The sequence below is a fragment of the Balaenoptera acutorostrata genome, chromosome 7 (genome assembly GCF_949987535.1).
Source record: "Balaenoptera acutorostrata chromosome 7, mBalAcu1.1, whole genome shotgun sequence".
Lineage (NCBI taxonomy): Eukaryota > Metazoa > Chordata > Mammalia > Artiodactyla > Balaenopteridae > Balaenoptera > Balaenoptera acutorostrata.
In genome coordinates, this window is record NC_080070.1 from 56,435,939 (window position 1) to 56,451,328 (window position 15,390).

The 15,390-nt window shown below is 37.1% G+C and overlaps 1 protein-coding gene across 4 annotated transcripts in view; it reads left to right on the forward strand.

The window, feature by feature from the left end:
- CDK14 (cyclin dependent kinase 14) overlaps positions 1–15,390 on the forward strand; it is a 575,870-nt gene that overhangs the window by 254,017 nt on the left and 306,463 nt on the right. The gene's annotated exons all lie outside the window — the stretch shown is intronic.

Consider the following 15,390-nt stretch of genomic DNA (forward strand, 5'->3'; position numbering starts at 1 on the left):
CTATTTACATATAAATGATAGATACATTTGAATAATATGGTAATGTGGCTACAAGGACAGCTAGAGCCAAGCAGTTGCATATATTACATGCTACCAAGAATGGATGCAGATTCACACATCAATGCAAATATAATTTCTTTTGTTTAAATGATGGCTTGGGGGTCAATAATGTATTCAGCTGATTTAGAATTGGAATTTTTGTTTCGTATTTGGTAGTATGTCTAGTTGCAATATTTCAGTTAAATCCAGATTTTTCTTAGTATACTTGACTAACTTTTCCACAAAACATTACAAAAGAGATTTCAAAAATATACTTGTTCCCTCTCCCGAAATTGGTTAATTAAATTGAGAGGAAGAAAAATTAGTTTGGCCCCTAAAATCAGTAACATTGAAAGAGAAATGAACAAAAATAATGTGAAAACGTGTCTTTCAAATCTTAAAAGAAAATTAAATATATCTGTGAAGCTAAAAATGTGCATATCAGAGCAGATGTCATTTGATCATTTTATATTCTGTGGAAGTTGCCACATAATCACTGTCCTGCAGTATTTATCAACTGATTAAGACTTACTTTTAAAATTATTCTTCTTTGTGTGAGCGAGATTTCCCTTGGTCCCAGTTCTTGTGGAGACATCCCAGGTCCTCTTCAATAAACCACAAAATAGGGTGCATATATGCACTACTCTGTGGGCATTTCATGCCTAACTTCTCTGGGGGAGCTAAGGCGTAGATTAACCTGTTCTCTTTTAGAGAATGAGGCACATTGGTGTCATTCATGACTTATGATTGCCCTGCCTTGCCTCTTCTTCCTTTCTCCACTCCACCTTTATTTCTTTACTTTCCCAGTATTTCTTTGCCTTTCTCATCTCCGCCTTCCTTTGTCTTTTTCTATTTACTTCATCTCCTATCCTTTTGCTCTCTCTAGTGAAGTGCTTTTTGTTGCTACCACTGAAGTTTGTTTGGCTTATTTTAAGTAAAATGTTCCAGTGAATCTCTGAAATCAGAGTTGGGGAGGCGGGAGCAGGGGAGCTCTATGCTGTAGAAATTCCTTACAGAGTCTTCCCAGTTAGAGTGGGGAAGGTGTAGACTCCCTGACAGTATTAACCTGCCTCTGTGGCTATTGCCCAGTACAAAAATAACTTCCCTGAATATTTCCTAAAGTTTCTCTTTTCTTACACTGCTTTTTCATTGCTTGCCTTTTTTTCCCCCACATATGCCAATATCTCAAGGAAAATTAAGATTCTTACATACTTTAATGGATTAATTTAATCAGATTGTTTTCCTCACAGTATCTAGCAGAAGTAAATTCTCCTCTTTTCTTGCATGTTTCACAGCAGTGGGAAGGTGATAGACATTTCAAAGCATGGCATGCCACGGGAATTAGAGCAGATCTAGTAGAGGGACACAGGGTAGGAAACAGGAGGGCACTTGTGGATTTGAGATGATGAGTGAGGGATCAAAAAGGTAGCTGAAATAATGTTTAAGACAAGTATGACCACAATACTAAAAACCAACAACTAAAATGTATTGAGTTTTATGTTGGGCACTGTGCTGGGGGTTTTACATTCATTTTCGCTTTTGATGTTCTCAACAGTCTTATGGATCTGTGACTGTCACCACCCTACAAAGGAGAAACCTAAGGATTTGGGAGATGAAGTGCTTTTTAGGGTCTTGTGGCATGAAAGATAGACTCAGATCCATCTTACTTTGAATCCTAATTGCAATATTGTGTCTCCTGTTTATGTTCAGCTTTACTTAGGTTGAGCTTTTGGTCAGAAGGGGGAAAGGAAACTTTCTTTTTTCTTTCCACAACCTTACCTATTCTGCACTTAAGATGTAACTGTATTTAAATCCTAAATACAGTTAATCTGCTCTATTGTTTAAATATGTTTTGTAGACTGGTTGAAAACCCAGCCACTTAAAACTTTATTTTAATTATGAAATGTTTTAAGTTTCCATAAAGGAAACTTGTAAGTTAAGAGTGTCGCCCCATGTATTTCACTGGGATCTACTTAAATACACATACACACACACACACACATACACACACACAGAATCTTGTTATTTAGCAAGCCCTAAAATCAGTGTCAAACACTTTAATCTACAGTTTCCCAAAGTTAATGATGATATTGCCATATTTAAAAATTGTTAACGTCAAAGTTATTTTCTGAAAAATGTTGATTTTGTAGTTCCATGTAATTAACAGCATATTTTTTGAGGGAGGGGACTGAGTATGTTAAACAGTATAAGAAAATTCATACCTCATACCCATGAAAACCCTAGATATGCAGGAAAAGTAACGTAATTTAAGATTCATTAGGTACTATTGAATTTTTCCTTTGGACTTTAGAATTAATTAAGTATTCAAGCGTTTTTTGAGGTACCTATGTAATTTGGGTTCCACAATGTAAGAGATTCTTATTTATGATAGTGTACACACTGTATAGATACATTTCTGGTTTTTTGCTTTAAAAGAGAACTCTAAGCCTGGCTGCTTTATATTATTGCCATGAATGACATTTTAGGTTACATAAAAACCTTCTGAAGGCCAGAATAATGAAATAAGTGATGAGAACTTATTGATGTGAAAGAATATTCGAGGAAATGACTTTGGAGGTCACTATTAAAGTGATTCAGTGTATAATAGGATATTGTCAGTGTAGACTATCTCTTAAGTACTGGGTAAAACTCCTGAAACATCTGAAATTTAGTTTCTTATACACTTTCAAAATGTGTAGATATAGTGGTCTGCAAGCTGCAAGGCTGACACACACTGGGAAACGTGCCCCCAAGCTGCTCATGGCTGGTTGGTGTAACCTGTGGGCCCTCGTGATGGGTGCTCTTTTGGGTACTTCCTTTCTCCAGTTGTTGTCAAATGTGAAGGAGTATCTTTATCCAAGCAGTGGTTCTATTAGCTTGAAAAGGTATGTGGTTTCATAATGGTCTAAAATATTATCATAGCCATCTTTTTTTCCTGCCTGGGTTTGAGACATGGGAGAGAAATATAAAAAATGTGAAAATGCTAGCAAATTTTTTTTTCTACTTAAACAAAAAGTTAAGCAATTTAGTTTTTATTTTTTGCCAAAGACAAATAAGTGCCACATTACTCTGCTTATTAACACCATGCTGAAAAATCTAAAACAGATTCTGTAAGTGGAAATAAGAATATTAATAGTAAACATGATTATGTAAATATATATTACCATTAGTTAAAGTGCATAACGATTCTGTTCTGTTTTAAATTGCATGAGAGCAAAGTGTGTGTAGCAGCATTTTTCATTACATATTTAATAATTTGTATCAATATAAGAAGAAAAGCAACAAACTTATAACTGATCATGATTATTTGGAGCAATCATTTTATTTCTTCTACTGTGAAATATTCCAAGCTAATGTGCACAGTTATGTAATACAAAAATCTATATTCCACATGAAAAAAAACTGTGTCACCAAAAGTCATATGAAGGGATTTATGAATCACCAAAAATCACATAAGTTATTTTTTTTCTTTTTTTTCACATAATATGTTTTTATAGTGTTTTACATTCTACAAAGCACTCTCTCATAAATGCTATTCCATTAGATTCCATCTTTAGCCCTATGAAGTACATAAGGCAAGTGTTTTTGTTATCCAGTTTTTTTATACTTGATGAGGAAAAAGAATGCTTAGAGAAATTAAGATTTACTAAACCACTTGGTTAAGTTAAAAGGGTATAGATAAGACTTTAGCCCAAGTCTGCTGTGCCTAAAATTCCTCATTACTCCATTTCACCCTGCAGCCTGCTGGTGTTAACCATCTTCGTAGTTTTATTTGATGGCCTGAGGTATGTGTGATACTGGATATGGGACTGGCAGCTGGAAGTTATGTTCTATCTTTTCACCGTGCCACACAATTTACCTAATTATTTGGTTTCTATGCCTCATACATTTTGATTTCTAAATCTACGAAGAATGCTTTAATTTGCATGATTTTATACCACATCTGTTCTCAAAAACTGTAGCTTTCCATCAGTATTCTGGTTTCCAGATTAAAGTATCCTGAGGCAATTGAAAAGTTTTCTGCTTTCCTATGAGATACGATATATGTGCACACGTGCATGCACGTACAGCTTTAAATGACGGTGATCAGGGAAGGCCTCGCTGAGAAGGTGAGAGGTATTTAGGTAACAACCTGAGGGAGGTGTAGGAGGAAGAAATATATTCAAGGCAAGAACATTCCAGATAGAAGACTTATATGAGGAGCAGCGGGGCTCCTGTGCTGGAATGGAGCAGGCAAGGAGGACAGGAGGAGGAGACAAAATCCAAGACACAGTGGGGTCCAGATTGTGTCGGGCCTTGTAAAGTTTTATTCTGATGAACTTTTCTTTTGCTCAGAACGAGATGGGGAACCACTAAAGGATGCTGAGCAGAGAAATGATCTGATCTGGCTTATATTTTAATTGAATCTCTCTGGCTGCTTTCTCAAGAATAGATTGAAGATGGGCAAGTTCTGAAACAGAGAGACCAGTTAGGAGGCTGTCACAGTTGTCTAAGCGTGGGATGGTGTCAGCAGTGGAGGTTGTGAGAAGTGGTTGGATTCTAGATGTATTTCTAAGGCTGAGCTGATAGCATTTGATGTGGCATTTGAGAAATGAAGAGGAGTCAGGGATGATCCCAAGTTGTTTTGGCTGAAACAACTGTAACAGTGGAGCTGCTGTGACAAGGAGAGATGAGGCAGACTGCAGGCAGATGCAACTCAGCCTTGAAGGGGTTAACTTTGAGATGCCTATTATATATGCAAGTGAAGATGTCACAAGGCAGTTAGACAATGGGTCTGGGATTTAGGAGAGAGGTCCAACGTAGAGATTTGGAAGTTGTCTGGGTCATAGATAATATTTAACAAGGGGATTAGATGAGATCACCAGGTATGGTCATTGTTACCTTGGTGGCTCTAAATGAACCATGCCTTTGGATATTCACACCCTTGTGTAGTCCCTGCCCCTTAATTAAGGCTGGGCTTGTGACTTGCTCTAACTGATAAAAGAGCATGGTGGAAGGAACACTCTGCCAGCTTCTGTTTTGCACTCTTGAGCATCCTAATCAGCCATGTTAGAATTCCAGTTGTCCTGCTGGAGAGACCGTGGGGAGAGGCCCTGGATTGCATGGAGGAGAACTGAGAACCCAGAAGACAGTGTGAAGTTAGTTAGGCCTGAGACATAGGACCCCAGCCAAGCCATTTGCCCAGCCAGGCTAGTGCCAGACATGTGACTGAAGAAGGCTTCTTGGGTAGGGGTAAGGGGCAGATTCCAGTCTCACAGATATCACATGGAACCAAGATGGATTGTCCCCTGCTATGCCTTTTCTGAATTTTTCTGAACCCAAGAATTTTTCTGAACCCAAGAATTGTCAGAGAGAATATACCGGTGGTTGTTTTAAGCCATGAAGTTTTGGGTTAGTTTCTTGTCCAGCAATCAATAACTAAAACACTGTGTGAGCAAATGAACACAGAAATGGAAGAGAGTTTCATGGACTGAACACTGGGGCACTTCAACATTCAGCATAACATTAAGGCACTTTGAAGTGATGAGGAACACCAACAGAGGATACTGAGAAGGAAACACCTGTAAGAAAGGAGATTATTTATGAACCCAAATAAAACTATTTCACCTGAGACTCTGAGCTAGATAGACTGGGGTTTCACTAAAGCAGAGGCTGCCTCTCCAGTGCCTAGCAGAGTGTCTGGCACATAGTAGGTGCTTAGCCAGTAATTTTTATATGAGTGAATGAGTGACATTTGAAGCAGGAAGGGCAAGAGACTCTAACGGTTTTACTACTTCATGCGAACAACCCAGGGAAAGCAGAACTACTTAATTCATATTTCAACTTTTTTTCTTTATTTTTCTATTTATCTATAGTCCATCTTTAGCTTCTATTTATAGTCTTTATTTTTTCTCTCAAAACAATTCTCTTCCAAGCAGAAGATTTAGAGCAAATCTGACTCCATAACGGGTAGAGCAGACCACAGACAATGGGGTAAGCCAGAAACCACCTAGGTGTGTCTAAGGAATTAAAGTGGCCGGCTGCTCTGAAAAATGTACCAGTCAGAGTTCTCTATTTCAAGCAGCAGACATCCTCTTTAGCTGAATTAATCTGAAAAGTTTATCAAGAGGTTAACGTGTGGCTAACAGACCTGCTGAGAAGACTTTAAAAACGGGCAGGAACAGTGTGAGGCTGGAGAGCCAGACCCAGAACCAATATCGTACGTGGACCCGCCCACTGCACATCCTGCTGCCCCCAGGACTGTTGGCTGCAGATGTTGTCTCTTACTAGACTGGCGTGGCTGCCCTGGGTGACCGGATGTTATTACCTCCACTGATGATGTCAAAATGGTGTCGACATTCTCCCTGCTTCTTTGGGTTGTTAGCTCCTAATGCTAAGTGAGGGTTGGTTGTGTTTGGTTAGCTGACACTAGGTCCCACGCCCATGTTTTGACTGCACAGGCCCCTGAGAAGGTGAGTGTCTGGCCTTTTGACTTTTGTAACGACGGTTTGGCCTTGCCTCCCACCAAAATTCATAAAGCAGGGGATTTTCCCAATATAGGGAATAATTTCAGATATAGGACATGCTTTCCTTAGTTCCCTGCTCTTCCCAATCCCCCCTTCCTCCAAAAAAAAGCCACACTCATAAACATCTACTACCATGGGTTCATTATGTAGCTCCAGATAAATTACATCTAGAATGTGAAAAGAAAACCATTGCATATAATCTTTGAGAAATCATCAAGAATGAAGGTTATATAAGTAATGCTGGTTTTTAAAAGGTGGTAGGGAACACACCTCTGAATCTGTAGACATGTAAGCTTACTGTAGAACATTAGTGAAATTCAAAAAAAGATATTTAGACATTCAAGTCTAATCATTCTCTTTTAATAAGAAACAGTGTTATTTCTTATTTCCGCAGAGGTTGCGACAGGGACTCTCATGAGATCCTTATCAACATAAAATTGAAATTCAGTTGTTAGAAGATTATTCTTTCAGTTTATTGCTGGTTGAACAACTTCACGCAAAGCCTATTGATTAATGAATCGACACTGGGATGGAGAAAAGTCTATCGGTGTATGCTGGAGGGCATTGTCCTTGAGCTTGTCCTATTTATATTTTTATTAATGACTCAGATGAAGACATTGAGATGATGTGCTTGACCTATTTGTGTTGTCGCTGGGAGCCATAATTAACACTTGGGGTGATGGAATCAGGGGTCAAAAAAGATGTGGTGAAATGATGAGCAGAACCTACAAGGTGAATTGCTGTGGGGATAAGTAAAACAGTGTAATTGGTTTAAAAAAAAAAAAAAGGCAGCCCAACCTAATAGAGAAAAACAGGGTGCAGGGACTTCCCTGGTGGTCCAGTGGTTAAGACTTCACCTTCCAATGCAGGGGGTGTGGGTTCGATCCCTGGTCAGGGAGCTAAGATCCCACATGCCTCTTGGACAAAAAACCGAAACATAAAAAAATAAAGAAGCAATATTGTAACAAATTCAATAAAGACTTTAAAAATAGTCCACATCAAAAAAAAAAGGGGGACAAAAAAAAGGGAAAAACAGGGGGGAGGAAAGTTAAAAACAGTTTATGTGAAAAAGACTAGTAATTTCTTTGGCTCAAAGAACTGAAGCAAACAGGAGAGTGCACCTAGAAGGGCATGCGAACGGATACAACATGGAACCAGTAAAGGTGCCAGCAAGACTTACTCAGGAGAATTGAAGCCATACTGAAGAGCATAGAGAAAAGGTAACATAAATATTCCAGAGAGGATAAGGAAGCCAAGTGTGAGAGTTCTGGAGAGGCTAGTTTTGATTTAATCCTGGGAACAATGTTCAAATGTTTTGTGTTACTCATAAATTAAGTTCAGTGCCTTGTGTAATGAACACCTTATCACTAAGAGCATTCAGTAGAGGATAAGTGGATTTCCATCAGAAATATTGTAGAGAGGGTTCCTAACCTGTACTCTATGCAAGGGATTGAAATATGTAATTTAGATGTTATGTCATATAGTGCCAACTGAAACCGTGAAGTGGGTATAAGGTCCCTCCATTTTGCAGATGAGGAAATTCAGGCTTAGATGTTCAGTACTCCATGCATGCCCTTTCCAGTGGCTGCATCATCTCATCTCCTGTGTCAAGTGTGAATCTGGGTAACTCCAAGTTTACATAGCAAAGGGCTGCCCAAATTTTTGCACTGTTATTTAAACTCGTCCCATTTGGCATAATTTTTGGAAGCAGAAACACAACTTGTTATGGTCATTCGCTTAATCATTCATTCATTTTTTTTTTTTCCTCCGACATATGTGGACTGTCTTCTCTGTGCCAGGGACTATCCTTAAGCTAAGCTCTAGGGATACAAATATATAGCCCTGACTTTTAACGAGGTTGAAATCTGGTGGAGGACTGTGATCTTAGACTAGATAATCTCCATGTGCCATTTGAGTTATAAGTCGCTGTCATAGATCTTCACGTGTCATGGGCTAGAACATGTTTGTGTTTTAGTGACAACACTAGGAAAACTGGATTTGACTCATGGACTTTTCTTTATGGAAGGATGTTTTAGTTTCATATATGGAGAACTAGTTATGCAGTGTAACACTATGATCTTATATTCTGAAGGGGTGGGTTGCCATGCAGAACCAAGTATTGCAAGTGAACAGATGTAAACGTTGTGGATGGCAGAACGTGCAGGCAGCTAAAGATAAAAGAATTCTGAACCATAAGGAGAAATTAAAGAAATGAAAAAAAAACAAGCCAGCTTTCAATCAGTGCTCTGTTATGAATGTCTTATTTCTCTAATTGGTAGGACAAAGTCAATTATCTTCTTTTCTATCCTTTTCCCTAGCGGCTTTTTCTCATCTAATAGGGGAGTCATGGTCTCCTTTAGTCACTTCCAGCTGTGTTTGTTCACTATCATGTTGGGTCCTGAGATTTTAGTGTATATTTTTCTGTTTACATCATACCTATCTTCTCTGTGTTCTAGTTTTATTTCATATGGTTGCCATCCCTTATTCGGAGGTCCTGATTACAGTTCAGTATTTTAATCCACATGATTTAAGATGGAAGCGTGTCTGATCTTTAACTGTTGTGATAGTAAATGCCTGCTTATTTACAAAGACACACAGTTTATGAGTACATTCCACCACAGATTAGACTGTTTTTATGAGAATACAGTATGCCACTGTGGTTTCTTTAAAAATTATTTGTCTTACTTTAATTTCGAATTTAATCATTTAAACTATAGACGTTTAATGGTGAAGCTGGTATAATCTGTGATATTTGAAAAGAATGGACTGAAAAAAAAGACTTCATTTGTAGAAGGAAGTCATAGGGAAGATAACAGTAGTAAAAAAAGAGAATTCCTTTAGAAAGGAAAAAACATATTTCGCGTATTAATCGTTTGTTTTTTCTCACAGAAATCATTTCCAAGTTTCCTAGTTAAGGAAATAATAATCTTAAAAAAAACTGTGCATACTTCAGGGGGCAGGTGGAAGCAGGAGAGCGATGCATTAATAAGACTGACAATAATGATCAGCTTGGAGAAATTGGACAAACGTTCCAGCTAAAGTACTAAAGTTGCCGTCTGATGAAAGTGCCCAAGTTCAGGATGAAGATGATCAATAATTCCAATTACCTTCACATTATGTTTGAATAGACCATGAAGTAATTGGAGAAAAAATCATTAGCAGATTTATCTCTAAGCGAAGTATACATTATTATATATCATACGAAATGGAGTGTCTGTAACTTCTCACCGATTTTCAAAATCAGTAATTTGATAAAGGCATATCATTAAAATGACCATTATAATGAATGGTCTTCTTTCATATGATTATTATTATTTCTTACATTTATTTATTTCAAATTCATTCAGTTAACATCACATAATATTTTAGTTTAATATGCACTTTATGCATTGGTAAAGGGCAGTTAAACCCACACCAGGGTTAAATCATTCATTTTGTTGCTGTGATTGTTGTTTTTATGCAAGTTGTACATCACATGCATATAAAGAGTCAGTTAATTCTGTGGTTTGTTATGAAAAATAGTTGTTTTTACTTTCAACTCTTTTAACTGATTCTTTCGGATTTTCCTCTGAATATTTAATAAGACTTTCTTTTATTGCCACTTCTTGATTATTCACCTTTTGGCATCATCCATTGATTCCTACAGTGAAAAATGGGAATTTAGTGGTCTTTTAAAAAATTCTTCCGCTTTCAAACAAGTGAACATCCTATTCTGCCACCCTCCCAACCTTCCATCCTCTCAACATAGTTATATTATAATTTTGATTAGATCAGAAATTCAAAATTTACATTATTATGTCAATATAAATCTTGTTTATAGCTGAGGCATGTAGTATACTGTGATTGCTTTTTTGTTTTCCCTGAAATTAATAATTTCCCATTTTTCATTTCTACCATTAATTCAAGACCTCTCCAAGCCTCTACCTGGTGTATCTCCTGTCACTGGTTTCCTGCGGTGCCCCTCCCCTCACTACCGGGCTGGAGCTCTTTTTTCCTCCATCTCATGTTGTTTTGTTTTGGAGTGAACACAATTTCTAATAGCTTTCTAGGAAAGAGTGTGTGGGACATTTTTTTATTTGAGACATTGCACTGCTGAAAATATCTTTATTCTGTACTTATGTTTGATTGACATTTTGGCTAGATCTAGGTTTCTTGGTTGGAAATAATTTCATTAGAATTTCAGTGAAATTGCTCCATTGTTGTCTAGTTTCCACTGTTTCTGTTAAAATACTTCTCTTTATTTCCAGTGTTTTGAAATTTCATGATGAAGCAAAGAGTTGACCAAGATGTAGCTTTATTTTCATTCAGTGCACCTTTTCAATCTGGAAACTCATGTCTTTCCATTCTTTTTTTTTTTTTTTTAATACAACAATTCACATAACAAAATTCACTCTTTTAAAGTGTATAATTCGGTGGTTTTTAGTATATTCTCAGAGTTTGGGAACCATCACTGCTACCTAATTTTAGAAAATTTCATCACCCTAAACAGAAGTCCCACACCCATTAGCAGTCACTCTGAATTCTCTACCCTTCTAACTGCTAGCAATCACTAATTACTTTATATCTCTATAGATTTGCCTGGACATTTTATCTAACTGGAATCATTAATATGTGACTTTTTGTGCAGGTTTCTTTCAGTTAGTATAATGTTTTTAAAGTTCATTCACGTTGTAGCCTATATCATTACTTCATTCTTTTTTGTGGCTGAATAATTGTCTATGGTATGGATTGATGACAAATTGAAATTATAACGGCATAATCATAGATCAGGCATGCAAAAATGGTGTCAGGCAGTCATTGAGGTTCTGGTTTCAGACACATCTCTGCCCCACTGAGGATTTGAATTTGCTCTGAACTATATCAAACCCTATGATACCACCAGCCGTGTTTAGAACAACATCCCTCAGCTGCAACTTTATATAGTCTCAAGGTCCCCCCGCCTTGTAACTATGCAACCACTTCAGACCCCAACCAGTCCTTGCTTAACAAGCACCCTTACTTCTTGCCTGTTCCAATTATAATTCTTGACACACAATTTAGGTAACTAACTGTGGCCTTGCAATTTCTGCCTTTATAAGCTTCCTCCATTTTGTAGTCCTACAGAACACAATTCAAGTGCTTCTTGAATTTGTGTCTCCTACATGTAGTCTGACAAACCCCAAGTAAAGCCTCTCTATTTCAATTAGATTTCCATTTCTGAAATCTTGGTTAACAAGATAATATCACATTTGTTTATCCATTCATCAGCTAACGTACATTTGAGTTGTTCTCACCTTTTGGCTCCTGTGAATAGTGCTGCTATGAACATTTGTGTATAGTCATTTGTTTTGAGTCCCTGTTTTCAATTCTTTTGAGTATGTACGTAGGAATGGGAGTGCTGAGTCATCTGATAACTATCTTTAAATTTTTGAGGGATTGTCTTAAACTATGTTCCAAATTGCATGCACCGTTTTACAATGTAGCCAGCAGTGTGTGGGGTTTCCAATTTTTCCACACCCTCTCCAATACTTGTTATTGTATGCCTTTTTGGTTATAGGGGGTGTATAATAGTTTCTCCTTGTCATTTTGTTTTGTATTTCCCTCGTGACTGGTGACTAATGAGGTCAAGCTCTTTTAATGTGCATATGTCCTTCTGTTCCAGGAAAGTATCTTAAATTATTTTGTTATATGAGTTCCTCCCTTCACTTTTTTTCTTTTTGGATCTTTTATTATGTAAATATTGGACCTCCTGGATTGCTCTTCTAATTTTCTTATCTTTTCTCTCTTATATTCTAATTACTTTTTCCTTTAGCTCATCATTAAGGGATATTTTCTCAACTTTGTGTTTCACCTATTCTATTGAAATTAAAAATTTTTAATATTATTAATTTCTAAGAGACCTTTTTGTTCCCAGAATATTCCAATTTATAATATCCTTTTCTTGTTTCAAGATTGCAATACCTTTTCTTAACTCACTGAAAATATTAATGATCTTTTTTTGAAGCTTTTTTAATAGTATTTTCTCTGTTTCTACTGAGTTTTTTTTCTTCTAGTTTGTTTGGTCTCTGTCTTTAATATTAGAGACTGTGGAGTGATAACTGGTGATTCTTAGTTGCCTGGCCATAATTTAAAAGTGGTGCAGTAACAACCTGATTGGGTGCTTCAAGTGTGTTGGGTAGCTGGTTCACTATGAATTTCACTATAGGAACTGACTAAGCCATTTTGTTGAGAAACCCTTGATATCACTATCCATCTTTCCTGCAGTGCTGTAAGATTCCTGGTAAAAATTCTCCTAAACTCCTACCTAGAAGATAGGGTCCTAGTTGACAATCTTCTGGAAGCAGAGTGGGAGGTAGAAATCCACTGAATCCTCCTGTTTCAGGATGGTATCCCTGTTCCTAACTGGTTGGGTTTCCCAGTTCTCTGTTTTACCCTCTCTGGGTTTGGTAGAGGCAGTTACCTATGTAAGCAGAGGGGAAGAAGGGATATAAGGATTAAATATCTACTGAAAAGACTTCCAACCACTCTTTCATATTTTAGACCTCTATATGTAGACCTTCTGTTCATTCCCACTTCCTGGTGTCAGCCCTGAGCCTTTTGGTTGTTCTGTCATATAAATAAGGCTGCTTCTAGGCTTTCCCTGCTGCCAGTTTAATAATCATTTGTTGTTTGTTTGCATTTTGTATGCTAAACTTGCTACCATCTGTTTTGGAGCTTCTAAAATTTTGGTGAGTGGGGATTCAAGAGAATACAGGATGGGTACATATGTCCAGTTTGCCATCTTTACCTTGGAATTGCGTCCATTCTTAATAAGTTTAAACATGAACAAATGCTTGAGCTTGTCATTGTGTAAACCACTGTGTAACTAGATAATTTTTTCACTTTAATGGTTGTGAAGTATATAAATCTTTGCTATTTATCAATTATCAGAGTTTATCAGATGTGACAAGGCTAGTGGGAGTGAAGATATTTGAATGAACTGTTATTAGATTATCATCCCATCAGTAAAATTTTAGGCACACAAGCAGTGTCTAAAGTGTGAGCATGCCTTTATTAGGATGTCCTGTCTTGATGGAAAATATTTATGATTGTTAATTGGTCGGTTAGTCATTTTGTTTGTTTTTTCTTATAGTTTGCTATGATGATTGTGGGATGTTGATAGGCTGTATAAACACACACTCATACATTTGAGAGCATTTTAAAGCCAATAAGAAGCTTTTTACAGTGCAAGTGTATGTATAAGGAATAAAAAGTGGTGAAGCATTCTGATTTTAAAACATAATTATTAAGAATGTATAGGTTGCTTATTTTGCAGGTTCATTAGGCTTTTGATTGCTGTGTATGATTAGAAACTTCCTTTTGAAAATATGAACTTTATAGTTCTAAGTTAACCTCCAATTTCAAGTGAGTAATTTACTCCTTTTTCCCTGGCAGATATGAGTCCAGTTATAAATCCCCAACAGATGCTCATGCCTCATTTTTATTTCATAATTGAGAAGCTGAAAACTAATTTGTCATGGCAGCTATTTTCTAAGTAAGAATTTTCCTTCTTCTGGGTTTTTCCTTTTTTCTTGAATATGTGATCTTTGTTTTAAAGCTTTGAATCTCATTTCAGCCATCATCAGGGACATTTGGAAGATTGAATTGCTTCCCTTTTTTCCTCTTTCTACTTCTCTGCCCTTTCTACTTGGATAGGGAAGTTAGAAGCAGCAGGGAAAGCCGAAATGTTGAGTATTTTAGCTAGGATTTTAGGATATGTATTGAGGAACAGTATCTAATTCTAACAACAAGACAGAAAGTTAGCAATGCTGGGGAGAAAAGGTGTGGGGAGGGATGATTAGTAACAGAATATTTATTAGAAGAAAAGAAGAAAAGAAAGGATTAAAGTTTTTTTGTTTTTTTTTAATCAGATTTTACCGAGTAAAAATACAGTGAACTGAGTGGTGTCTTGCAAAGGGTGAGCAGGGCAACTTGATTATTTTTCTGTCATTGTGACATCTGTGTAAGATGCATGGGCAGCTAGTTTCCTGAGGGCAGGGGCTGATTTCTCATGTGGTGTGTCTCTACAATTACAGTAGGAACTCTATAAATCTCTGCCAAATTGGTATTTTTTTCCCATAAAGTGGGTGCACCAGATATGATTGTGTGTGTGTGTGTGTACTATAAATGTAGAGCCATTTTTCAAGGTTTTCATTAAAACACCCTTACAGAGCATAACAGACACAAAGATATGGGGTCCATATCCTCTTTAAAGGAGAACTTGCTGCCTAGCTACAGAAAGCATAGCTATATGGTCACCAGAATGCATCTCTGTCAGCAAATAGGGATCTGGCTCAGCTGCAGGGACCCATCTTGAATGAGATCATGACTTTCCACAGGCATCCTGTATCTGGTGACTATGTGAGGTGGAGGTATAAAGACCTGGCCATTTCTGCCCAACGCAGGGCAAATCTGGTGCTAGGTTGGCCAAGGCTTTATTGGCCTGCATCACATTTTCACGTCCTTTGTCCAATCCTGCTTTCTTTTCATTCCTTTCACCTAATAAACATATTTCATTCCTTTTACGTAATAAGCATACTGTAACCCCAAACTCCATCTGGAGAATCCAACCTATGGCATAATGTCATAAAGATTAATTTTATTTTATTTTTTAAAGTTAATTAATTAATTTTATTTTTTTAAAGTTAATTAATTAATTTATTTATTTATTTATTTTTGGCTGCATTGGGTCTTCGTTGCTGTGCACGGGCTTTCTCTAGTTGCAGTGAGCGGGGGCTACTCTTCATTGCAGTGCGTGGGCTTCTCATTGCAGTGGCTTCTCTTGTTGTGGAGCACAGGCTAGGCATGTGGGCTTCAGCAATTGTGG